At 45.4% G+C, this 12,531-nt stretch overlaps 1 protein-coding gene across 3 annotated transcripts in view; it reads left to right on the plus strand.

The window, feature by feature from the left end:
• Positions 1–883: 883 nt before the first annotated feature.
• The window catches only part of RALGPS2 (Ral GEF with PH domain and SH3 binding motif 2), a 115,774-nt gene continuing 104,126 nt past the window's right edge, over positions 884–12,531 (plus strand). For 2 of the 3 annotated variants that reach the window (XM_069862637.1, XM_069862639.1), the window contains exon 1: positions 2,133–2,225. The gene's annotated coding sequence lies outside the window, so the exon portion shown is untranslated. Of the gene's footprint in view, positions 940–2,132; positions 2,226–12,531 lie in introns of those variants that run through there. The other variant, XM_069862638.1, reaches the window with a different exon arrangement.

Raw genomic sequence — 12,531 nt, forward strand, 5'->3', positions numbered from 1 at the left:
GTGTCTCGGGGCAGCTATTAGGATGCCTGTAAATCATAGAATCATAGAATCACCAGGTTGGAAAAGACCCATTGAATTATTGAGTCCAACCATTCCTATCAAACACTAAACCATGTCCCTCAGCACCTCGTCCACCCGTGCCTTAAACACCTGCAGGGAAGGTGACTCAACCCCCTCCCTGGGCAGCCTCTGCCAGTGCCCAATGACCCTTTCTGTGAAATATATTTTCATGATATCAGCCTGAACCTCCCCTGGAGGAGCTTGAGGCCATTCCCTCTCGTCCTGTCCATGTCACTTGGGAGAAGAGCCCAGCTCCCTCCTCTCCACAGTGAAGCGTCTGCGCATTGCTGCAGGTGTTAGGGTGCTAGCAGACGATACCGTCTGCATCTCGGGGCAGATAACGGGGTGTTTATATATATTAACCACCCGCATCTCGGGGCAGGTGTTCGGGTGGCTGCTTCTCCGGGATCAGACCGTTTGGAAGAGCAAACGAGGCCCCAGCAGGCTCCCCTCACCCCCTTGTGTCACGAGCCCGGGAACCCTGTGGGGAGCGGCGGTGGGCGCCGGAAGTGGGCGTGGCCTCAGGAGTGGGCGTGGCCTCTGCGGCGGGCGCGGGTGGGCAGGGGCGTTCCGGAAGTGGGCGGGGAGTTCCGGAAGTGGGCGGGGATATCCGGAAGTGGGCGGGACCCCCCGGGGAGGCGGGCGGGGCCTCGGGGGCGGGGGCGTCTCTCCCCATCACGGGGCCGCCGCGCAGCTCCGTGCGGCGGGGGTGGGGCCGGGGGCTGTTGCGCAGGCGCAGTGCGGCTCCCCCCCCCTCCTTCCACCAGTCCCCCGCTCGCTCCCCCCCGCCCCCCCGGCGTGTCGGTGCTCGCGGCGGGCGGCGCCGCCCCGGAGCGGCGGGCGGGGCGCAGCGCGGGGCCAGGGCGGCCCCCCCCGCAGGTGAGACCGGCGGACACCCCTCCCCCCCGCCGCAGGTACTGCCGCCGCCGCGGAACGGGGAGCCCCTTCTCGGGGCCGGCATGACCCGGTGCCCCGGGGGGGGGGGGGGGCTGGGCTGTCGGGGACCGGGCGATCCCTTCCCGGGATGACGGGCCCTTGGGGTCCCGGTGCCGGGGCTGCCGGGTAGCTCCTTCTCGGGATGCTGAGGGCCGTAGGGGATCCCGGGGCGCTGGGGCTGCGAGGTACCGGCAGCCCCGAGCTGGGGCCAGGGGGACCCGCGGTCTGGGGCAGCGGGGATCGGGTGACCCCTCCCCGGCATCCCGGAGCTGTGGGGTCCCGGTGCCCACGACGCCGGGGCCGTCGGCACCCGGGCAGCCCCTTCCCGGGATTCTGGGGCCAATGGAACCCAGTGCCCGGGCTGCCTGGGTTGTCGGGGGCTGGGGTCCAGGCAGGCCTTCCCGGCGTGCTGGGACCACTGGGACCTGGTGCCCGGCGTGCCGGGGCTCAGGGACTGGGCAGCCCTTCCCGGAGCGCCGGGGCCGTGATGTGCCGGTGTGTGCCCGGGGCTGTCCGGTACCGGGGTCCTGGGCAGCCTCCCCGGGCCCTGGGACCGTAAGGCCCCGATGCCCAGGGTGCTGGGGCCATAGGGACCCACTAACAGGGCAGCCCCTCCCGTTGTCCCAAAGCTGTTGGGTCCCGTTGTCCCGGGGCTGTCGGATCCCGGGGTGCCGGGGCCGTGAGGTTCTGGGTAGCCCTTCTGGGAGGCTGGAACTCAGCCCCTCTTGGGGTGCTGGGGCTGTCGGAGCCCCCAAGCAGGGATTGGGGGGCACCCAGGGTCCCCACACCACCTATCGTTGCTTTTCTATAAACCTACATAAGTTCAGAGTAGTGGGAGTGCATTGCCTTGCAGGAGGCAGGGATCTGCTTCAGAGGATGGGTAAACAGGTGCTGTTTATTTGTTCAGGAGGGTCTGGCATGTTTCTTTCCTGGGAGCAGGTGCTTGAAAAGCAATTATATAGATATATTTTAAACTGAGATGCGTGGTGATGATAGGTAATAGTTTGAAGTAACTTGTCCCTGTGGGTTTAATGGTAGTGACTGATCTGGTGAAATTCTGTGGATAGGTCTATCTCTTCCAGAGATCCCTGTGTTGACAGCAGGTGCTTTTGCAAATGTCTTGTTTACCCCCCGCCCCCCCCACCTTCTGTTCCTGTTATAAACAAAGGGGCTTTGCTATCACGGATAGTTAGAAGAGGTGGAGGCTATATCTTATCCGAGTGGGATAGGTGGATAAGCAGGCAATCAAATGTTTTGCAGGCCTATGATTCTTGAGCTTCTCTCAAGGCTGGAAGACATCATAGAACACACAGTGATTATTTTCTTTTTTTTTCTTGTCACTGCCTGCCTCTGCTGCTGACTTGATTTTAGTAATGTTGTGGTGGTATTTTGTTTCTAAGCAAAACAGGCTTTTAACTTCCTGTCACATCAAACACTGGTTCATGGCCTGTTGTGTTCTTTACTCCTTTATGCATGTTTTGTTAATTGAACTGCAGCTGCCCAGGTTTTTTAATCTTTATTATGTCTCAGCAGGCCACAAAAAATGATACGCAGACCATTGACACCGCTGATACTTTTGGATTATCTTTATGTAAATGGTTTCATTTTTGACCCTCTTTAAAACAGCATCAAATGCACAACAGTGAGAAGTAGGGAAATACGTGTTCCCCAGAGCCTTCTCTTGACAACACGAAAGCATTTTTTGATGTGCTATTGTAAGGCTTAGTATTTATGATGGTACAGCCAGAGGACTTCACAGGCACCTCGACCTGGGCTGTATTGGCTTGGGCTCTGCTTCTGTAAAGTGATGTGACCAACACGAGTCCCACAACTGCTTGAGCGAATTGTGTTTGATAGGAATGGTTGGACTCGATGATCCGGTGGGTCTCTTCCAACCTGGTTTTTCTATGATTCTATGAAGTGCCACAGGGTAGCATAGTACAGAAATTGATAATTGCTCGTGATCTTTACTAGCTTCTGGTTACTCTGAGAAATATTTTACGCCTCTGGGACAAATAATTATATTTCGTTGATGTTTGGTAGTGGTTTGTTTTTTAAGGGCAATCTCTTGCAGAAGCAAAACTATTATTGCATGGGCTGTCTGCAGTCTTGCTCAGAAGTTTGCTAGAGCCAGGTCACTGGAGTTGATAGTGCCCTCTGGTGACATCTGTATGGAGAGTCTGCATGGGAAGAGCAATCCTGCTAGGAGAGTAAATATTCCTCCCTACGAGACGGGAGGTGTCTGCTGCCCTGGAATGCTCGTGTGGTGTGGCGGAGGTTGGGGACAAGCAGTCCCTTGCAGGAAGATGCACAGCAGTCGCTTTGTATCTGTTAGCTCCCTTTGGAAAAGTTCTCCCTTGTAATTTGTTTTATTGGATTTTGATGAGCAATTGCTCAGTCTAATGGAGACACTCCCCCCTCAACCCTCTTCAAGGGGTTGTCCTGTTTAATGCCAGCTTTTTTTTTCCCTCTGAAGCCTGCCTTTGTGCAGAATTTTTGGAGAGATCTTCCCCTTCTACACTTGCATCTTGCTGGTGACCGTGCAGATTGAAAATCCCAATATTTAGATATTTCATTGACCTTGACGCTGCTCAGCACCAGTGAAAAAACATGAAGATAGAGGACTAACTCTTTAGCTTCAGTTCCTGATGTAAGCTTTGATTTTAAAATTGGGTATGTTTGTAATAAATGTGTTTACGTCTTCAGGAAGCTAATGAAGTCTCCGTGTGCTAATGTTCTGCTCGACATGTCTTTGCATATTAAGATTTGAATTGATAAGGACACACCTCCATCTTGAACAGTTTCTTCTAATTTTGCTTTGAGATTAGGGATTAATCTTTTCCTCTGTATTTGCTTGGAGCTGAGTCATTTGGGCTCCTCCTTTCATTCAATAAATAAAGCTGAGTTGGAAACTTCCTTTAGGGTTGGGGAGTGTAACCGGTTGTGTTTTGTCAAAGTTTAAGGCATCAAAGGCATGGTGTATTTCTGATGGGAGTGTTGTTTTACAGCCCTTGTTAGAAAAGATACTTAAAAATGCATTTTCAAAATAAGGAGAAAACATTTCTGTTAATAACCTTGACGTTTAAATACCTGGAACTGCTGCAGTAGAAATCATCTTTTAATATTTGTGTATGTGTAGCATTTATTGCATGAACAGAAGCTTTATGGGCTTTGTGTTTTGTTGATTCATGAGATGATCACCTTAAAAGACTGCTGAAGCAAGCCAGTCTTAATGTTGCAGCTGGGTGTTTTAGGTAGACATGGTGGTTGTTTAGTCCCCTAGAACACACAGATGTGCGGCTGCAATTCTTTCCTTTGCAAAGATCCCTAAAGGCCTCGTAGGACTCCAGGGAAAACGGTGTTGGAATCCTCCTTCTGGACAAGCTCCTATCAGCCGTTGTTCTGCCAAGCAAGAACGGAGACATCTGAAATCCGAGCTGGAGCAAGGTGGTTGTTGGGCTTCAGAGAGGGCTTGCGACTCCTGCTGCTGCCATGGCAGCCTGGTCACTGGGCTAAGCTTGTGGCATCAGCTTTGTGCCATCAGAAGGAGCTGTGAAAGGCAGGGAGAAAAGTCAGTGTGGCCCAAAGGCGAAGAAGGAGAGGGTGTATTCAGCAGCACGGTGTGTTCTGAACGCTGGAGCTCCTTGCTTTGACTTTCAGAAAGCAGCGTGGTGTAAAAGATGGTCACTGAACCAACTTGCTGGCTGAGGAAGGGGCAGACTGTTTCTGTTTGTAGGAGAGCTTGCCTAGGAAAACTGACCTGTTTGCTGAATCTTAAGAGTATTAACAAAATAAACAACTGGGAAATCTAGTGGGCCAGTAGTACGTGTTTTAAAATACAATGTTTCTGACATGCATGAAAAGTTAATGCTTATTCTCTTGGGTTCACTGTTTGGTGTGCTGCTCTCTAATACGCTCACAGCTGGGCTTTCAAAACTCCCTACAGGATTCCAGTTGGGTTGTAGGCTGTCAAATGGTGGAAATGCTGCCGTTCTTGAAGCCATGGAGATGCTTTGAGAACACTCCCAGAATCCTTGTCCCGGCGTTATTGCCAGTGTAACGTTTTCCACGTATGTAACTTCAGTGCAGAGAAGTGGTGGCCTCCGTGCTTATTGTGTGTCTCTCTGTAAGCAAGGATAGGATTCCTGTTTTCTTCCCCTGCCTGTGTTGTCTTACAGTTCCAGCTACAAGGAGAACAGTTTAGGTAGTACTGAAGGGCAGTAAAGCTGGGGGGAAGAGGCAGCTGTGTAGCTTGCAGGTCTCAGAAGCTTTGCCCTTGTTTCCCTAGGGCTGCACCAGACAGGCTGTGTTTTGGCTCTTTGTGACTGTCGGGTGCATCAACAAGTCATAGTGTCCTGACCCAGGAAATCTCTGGGTGTGCAGCAGAGAAAACACTCTTGTCAGTCCCTCACATGCATCGTATTTGTGGTTTAAAAACCTGCTTATTTCTTAGTGGTAAAGAGCAGCTTCTTTTGTTAACGATTAAGCATGTCAGTGGCAGTTGATTTGATGCTGAATTTAAGGAATGGTGCACCTGTTGGTGCTTGAGGGTTAAGTGGAAGGCCTTCCCTTTTTTTCTCTTGGAGAACAGATATTGCCTGAAGTCCACTATGATACGATGCATCTCGGTGCAAACTCTTAAGAATAGTTATTTATTCTGTTTCTTTGAGGTGTCAGACTTGTGACCGGCTCTCCGTGCCTGTTGCAGAATTTAATTTGTAAGCTGCATCCAAATACCTTTCTTAGGCAAGGTAAGCTTTAGCTTGCAAGTGAACTGGGAGAGGCATGTGCCTGCCCTGTTTTCTCTGGTCTGTGTGGGGAGACTGGAAGTCTCCCCCAGGTATCACAGGTGTGACCACAACAGTTAATGTAGCTCAGTGCCTCATCAGCACGTAGATGAGATTTGATCATGGATTAGAACAAGCTGGCTGAAGTTCAATCCAGATAAAATATACATGCTGATGTCGATGTAATTATCAGCCCTCCTAAATGAAGGAGTGCATTTGCTATTAGGTAGAAGTGTTAGTGCCCCCTGGTGACTTTAGTTTATGAGTTGATCTTAGAAACAGTGCTGAAGCAGTAAAATCAGTATTTTAAATCTTTGACTAGGAGATTGAGACTTCCTAACCTGTTGGAGCTGGCTGGAAGTCTCTGCCCCTCCGCCCTTGGCTTTTACATGGTTATAACAGTTCTGAGTGCAAATAATGAAATCTAATTTAGGCAGAGCCTGGATCAGTTAAGGAAGAACAGCATCCCAGGTAAACGCAGAAATGGCAGTGGGATCCTCTGTAGTTTAGTAACTTCTTGCAGCTTGTGAATCTTTTTACTTGAAGTTTATTGTATCATATATCCGTGGGCTGTCCGAGCGAGGGCTGAAGTGCTCAGAGTGGCAGAGGAGAAGCTCGAGACTCACTGGTTTTCATGTTGTAACTCCATTTTAAAGTGATCTGGAGGCAGAATGTGGTGCAGAAGGTTTTGTTGGCTTTGGAGCTGTCTCGGTAGGAGTCAGTGGCACTGATGCTTTGGTATATGTACACATTACCTCTCTCTTTCTTTGATGGAGCTATGGTGTTGGCAGCAATCAATTAAGTCTGAAGAGACCTAGGACTGCCTCTCAGCTCTCTGGCCATTGTTGTAGTTGCGTGGCATTAAAAGCTATTTGATTTGTGCCTCCCTCATAATTCATTAAGGGACAGCTTTGAGTTTGTGGAATATGCTCTCATTGAGCAGGCTCAGATTGATTGTGCTAGGGAAGAGGAATATTGATCTTTTTTAAAAGTTTCAGGTGTATTTCTTAGATTATAGCAGTCAGATAAAACTGGCAGAGATCCCAAAAAAATGATTTTAATGCAGTTTGTAAATTGGATTGCTTTTATCACATTATTAAGGTGCCCAGGGTTTGGGATAATTGTCTAAACTATAGTATTATATTTTCATTTAAATTTAGTGGTATTATGTCACAGTGACTGGAGTTGGTCCAGCAAGAGAATAAACAGGACTGGCAGAAAGCAAATTTTCTGCTGTGATACAGCCTTTTCAGGTTAATGCATAGGCAGGCAGAAGCCTCCAATGAAAAACAAAGTCCCAGTTTACTGAATTTCTTTCGAAGCTTCATGTACTGAATTTGTATCTAAAGAGCCATGTGAGCACAGGCAGACGTGTGATTTGTTAGCTCCATGTACGTCTCCACTTTGTGAACTCTGTAAAAAGCTTGTGTTTCTAGTCTGCTTGTTTGATTGCCAAGTTGTTTGATGTTCTAATTGTTGCTAAGATATGTTACTTGCTTGATAACTGGGGTCCTCCACAGTTGTAACTAATTTAACTTGGTTTGTGATTAAATTAGATTATGACCACACACGCAGAGGGGCAACTTGTTTATTGACTGCTCACTGTTTTGGCAGAAATACTGGTAGAGTGAACTGCATTCAGGGAACTTAGCTAACAAATTAAGCTTGATTTTTCTGGGGTTTTTTTTGGTGTGTTTTTTTTTCCCCCTTGCCTAGTTTTTAGGCTTGATAGTTTTCCCAGACTGTTCATTTTTCAGCCATACAAAATTTGGTGCTGGTGTCATGGCAGAGAAAGGAAAGGGGAAAAAAGCAACTGATGATGGTGATGACTGGCAAGTACAAAATCAGAGTCCCCATAAGCCAGCTGAGATCAGTTAAGTGGATGAGTTGTCCTGGTTGCAGCTGAGCTTGTTTAGTGCTGATTTCTAGCATTAGGACATAAGCTGAGCTCTAGCTTGAATCCCTAGCTGAGTTTGCAAGTCTGGGAATGTGGGAAAAATTTACTTTCAGGTTTCACGCAGAAATATTGGAGGTATTATAGGATCCTTGTGACATTTCTAATAATTTCTTTTATATAGAGCTAGACTTAACAGTCATTGCATCTTTTACAGTAGGCTGGCGGAATGAGTTGGAAATGGTGATGGTGTTACTGGGAGCTTGGTGATAGAGCCATTTGATCAAAGAAAAAGTAATCAAGAAGCCTGTGAAGTGTTTTGGGGATTCCAAAAGCATCCACAATCAGCTTGCTTGTGTGAAGTGTTGGAAGGCTGGTAGCACCACCCAGTTTCTTAGGGATACACTTTGGATTTCAAAATGCACATAAATTGTTTGAAGTGCTAAATCAGTAAAAGAAAATATGCCCCAAAGATTTGGACTGCTCTCCCATTAATGCACTACTGTTTTGTGCTGTCACTAATTAGTAAGTCTAATATGAAGTGCGTTGATAAAACATTTGGTTAAGTGGATGACTCACAATCATTTTATTTCCTTTCCTGCTCTGTCACATAATTTAACTTTCTCTGCATGGTTAAAGGGCACCTGAACTGTGCTGCTGTTGCTAGCAAGTCCAGACCACCCTGCCAACAGCCTTGTCTTTGGTTACCAGCCAGTTTTCCCACGTGCTTTATTGGTAAGTATACCTGAGTAGTGGCATCTATTGTATTTATTTTAGAATAATAGTCACGTACTTTTAGACTGAGCAGTTTGTTTGGGTGTTAGTTGTCAGGCTTGTCTGGTAAGTACCTTTAAATAAGTGTGATATTCTTGTTGATTAGACTTTTATGGAAATATACCAGCAGGCGTTTTGTAAAGGAGTAGTGTATAAGTACAGCAAAACCTATTGAGTTCAGTCCTTCCATGCTGTTGCGATGGTCTTCAAGGTATCTTTTGGAGCTCAGAGTGAGAAATTACTGAAGGCGTGGCAAGATTTCTTAGCTACACACGAACCCCGTGCTTCTGAGAACCACGGATGCAGTGGACCGTGAGCAGCCTGAAACTCGAGCTGTTTGTTAGAGCAGATAAAACCTGGGCCTTGCAGGTCTGCCTTAAGGTAGGAGGAGGATAAACATTACCTAGGCATAAAGCTTTATTATTATTTACTGTCTAATACGCTGTGCATGCACGGTGTGAGGCATGCAGTTCCTAATGAAACTGCTTTCTGTTTTATGAGCAAATGCAGTTCTGCAGCAGAAATATTTTTGCTGCTTACTGATTGAGAAGTGCTTGGCTAGCTACCCTGTGCTAGTTGATTGCCCTATTGATCATATGTAATTTCTTCTAATCCTCCCTTTTTGTTTGGTTTTTTTTTTCCCTCCCGATCTGGGCCTATTTTGGATCTTTTTTTCATTTATTTTGACAACTCCTTGATACTAGATTTTTGTGTTCTTGTTGCTATGCCTTGCTAAAAATGCTTTTCTCCTTACTAGTGGACAATAACTTTCTTTCTGATCCAGTCTATTGCATGGCATTTCTAGTCACAATAATGGTTAATTTTTTAATGGTACTGTAAACAAGTACTTATTGCGTTACATTGGACAAGGTCTTCATTATAAATGTATCCAAGGAGATAGTACCAAATCTAATTGCAGTATGAAACTGTGATCCTTTAGTTATTTTTTTTATACCCTTGTTTAGATCTAGCTATGCTGGCAGAAAGTTATTTTATTGGTGGACGTTGCTCGGCTGTACTGGCAATATCTGTTCAAGTGTTCAAAGTGCCCACCCTGGGTACTTCTAAAGGGAATTGGAGAGGAAAGTGATGTTAGCTGAATTGTAATCAGGAGATCAAATAAACAGGCAAGCTTGATACTGTTTTCACTTAAGGATGGTGCCAGAAGAACCATGTTTTATAAAGTCGAAGGCATATTGAAGTGATATTAAAGAAGTTGAAAACTGCTTTTGATGTACAGTATTTCTTTACCTTTGAAGAACAGCAGTTATTCATAAGCAGATAGTGTGCTTTAGGACCTGCTGGCAGATAGCTCCGTCAATGGCTTCGTGTAATGACTTGCCCCGGCTCTTAATTAACTTGCTGACTTTTTTTTTAATGTGGATAAGGGTCGGTGTGATGACAGAACTCAAACTGTGTTTCATGCTGTGACTTGTCATTAGTACTTCTGAAGAGTCAATCTCAACTCTTTTCTGAAGCTGTTTTAGTGGTGGAAAGACTTCTTCACTGGGACCCGATTCATGTTTCAGGCAAGGTAATTTCACTTCTCTTAAGACTTTGTTAATACAAATCTGTTTAAGCTAGCGTTTGAGGCATTTGAGTTGTTAGAGAGATGGCTAAAAACTCTATTAGAGACCAGCAATAAGAACTGCTTTAGTTTCTTCTCTGTTTGGTAACAAATCCTATATGACTGGGAGAGGGAAAAGAAGTATCTGTGTATTTGTTGTTACGTGATCCCAGATGATTTTGTGTACACAATGGAAACTTTTAAAGTGCTTAAAATAACATTATCCAGGGCATCTAGAGAAAATCAGTAAAATCTTGGGTGTCTTTTTGTCCTGTGAAATTGTGTGTCTTCACTGTACGATTTGATTAGCTGATGGGGAAAAAATGGCAACACCTATGGGTGTTTAACGGTTGGACTCGATGATCCGGTGGGTCTCTTCCAACCTGGTTATTCTGTGATTCTGTGATTCTGTGGGTGTGGAAGCAGAGTTGGACACTTGGAGCATGTGCTCGTTCTCAGCCCAGAATGAACGAGTATGAATTCTTAAATTTAGAATTAGAGTAACAGTGCCATGTGTGCTAGTGATTAGAGGCTGGCACAGTTTTGTGGAGGAATAATTCTTGATCTGAATTTTATGACTTAGTTATAAGACAATGAAAACATTAATGGAACGAGTATTGCTGAGGCCAAAAAGCCTTTTGTAAAGGGTAGCATAGGAAAATGTGACATCTGTTTTGCAAATCTGTATAGTAATATAGTTTGGAAGCATGTCGGATTTGTGTTACGCTGAGTTAGATGCAGAGCTGTAGTTAGCCTATGCTAAGTGATACTGCTAAAAAAGGCAGCTTGTTTGATGAGCAACGCAAGTAGCTAACGTTAAAGATGTCTTGCTAAGCTATTGGGCCCACAAAACTTTAAATCCCTCATGTATTTGTAAACAAAGGTATATTTTAGAGAAGTTTAAGTAATTATTTCTGCTGTACCTATTTTTTTTTAAAAAATGAAAAGCTAGCTCTTATTTCTTGACATTGTAAAAGTGGATTTTTTTTCTTGCTTTTTCTTCCTCTCTCTCTACAAAGCAATCGTCCTAAGAGGAAAACAGAGTCAGACGGTAATGATGCTTAAGGACATGGACACAAGTGAGATCTCTCCAGGGAACAGGAAAAAAGACAAACTTCCCTTCCAGTCCTGGGATTTGTTGGAATTCCTGTCTTGCTTTTAGGTGTCAGGTTCCTGTGTGGAGTGATACCAAGTATCATGTATATCTTCTTGATTTTACTTGTTGGAGTGAGGGAGGAGGAGATGAGGACAAGCGATGGGCTTCAGCAACTTAAGTTTTTGTTGCTGGTCTGTTTCTGTGGTGTCATCTTTCCCTATTACATTCCAGATCATTAATGGAATTGGATATCTTTTTTTTCCCCAGGGCAATAGGGCGTTTTGATGATTTTATCATTAGACTTGCTGATCAGCATTTCTTTGTGGCTTCGTTTGTATTTATGATTCTCCTAATGATGGTAGAAATGCTTTGCTTACAGGAAAAAAAATAGCAGTCTTTTGGAATTCATAATTGGCATAGTCTCTAGTGCACGGGGGGCTGACTTTTTTAATGTAACACTCCTCAAAATCAGAAAATGCATCTTGGAAGAGAAAAAGGGGTCTTGCTGAGGCTGGAGGTGACACGGTCTTTTCTGGGGCTGGGGTGAGCATGCGGTTGGGTCCCGGAGTGAGCTGATGTTGAGTTTGCTTCCTTCCTCAGCCGGGGAGCTGGCTTACACAGCACTCTCTGTGCAGAGCAGCCCAGCTGCCTGCTCTCCAATAGCCTTGTCAGATTTACAGTGTCTTATCAGCCACATGCATCTCAGCTGGAAGACTCTACTCTGTTGTTTGTGAAAAAAACTAGAGTCTTAGATTGGAAAGATCCTCTAAATGACTATACAAATATTGGATTTAAATTGATAACTGTGTTTGCTGGTTCTGCTGTGCTTGTTTTTCTTTGTCTTGGAGGTAGTGGAAGATAAATTTGTGCACCTCATTAAAATATCTTAGCTTTTAAGTGATAAAGCTGTTTCAAAAGTATACCACTTGCCAAAAACTCTGTGTTGTGGCTAGTGACTTCAGTAGTGTTTCAACAGGAAGGCTGAAACTCTGCCTATTCTGTAGGATCTTCTTTGTATTTATGATGAAGTAGAATGCTTTTGTTGGAGGCTTGAAGCCAAATTTTATCAAATCTTTCTAGAAGGAAACAAACGGGGGATTCAAACGCGCTCAAACAGATCTCCATTTTTTTTTTTAATAATTTTATCCACTTTTGGAATCTAAAGATTATACATGAAATTCACATTGTCAGTAGAGAAAGAAATGAAGCAGATTGCGTGATTTGATTCTAGCTGATCGGTATATTCGGATATATATCTTTCTCTCTGAGCCTGCGCACTGTTTTAATTAGATGGTCAATATCTTTTGTTTTTTCCCTAAACTAGAGAAGCACAATACTTTAGAGAGGATACCTGGGGGTTACCTGGTCCACACCGTTGCTCAGGGCATGGCAAAGACAGTTTGTTAGTAAAACCTTT

This window comes from Phaenicophaeus curvirostris, chromosome 8 (genome assembly GCF_032191515.1).
Source record: "Phaenicophaeus curvirostris isolate KB17595 chromosome 8, BPBGC_Pcur_1.0, whole genome shotgun sequence".
NCBI classification, from domain to species: Eukaryota; Metazoa; Chordata; class Aves; order Cuculiformes; family Cuculidae; genus Phaenicophaeus; species Phaenicophaeus curvirostris.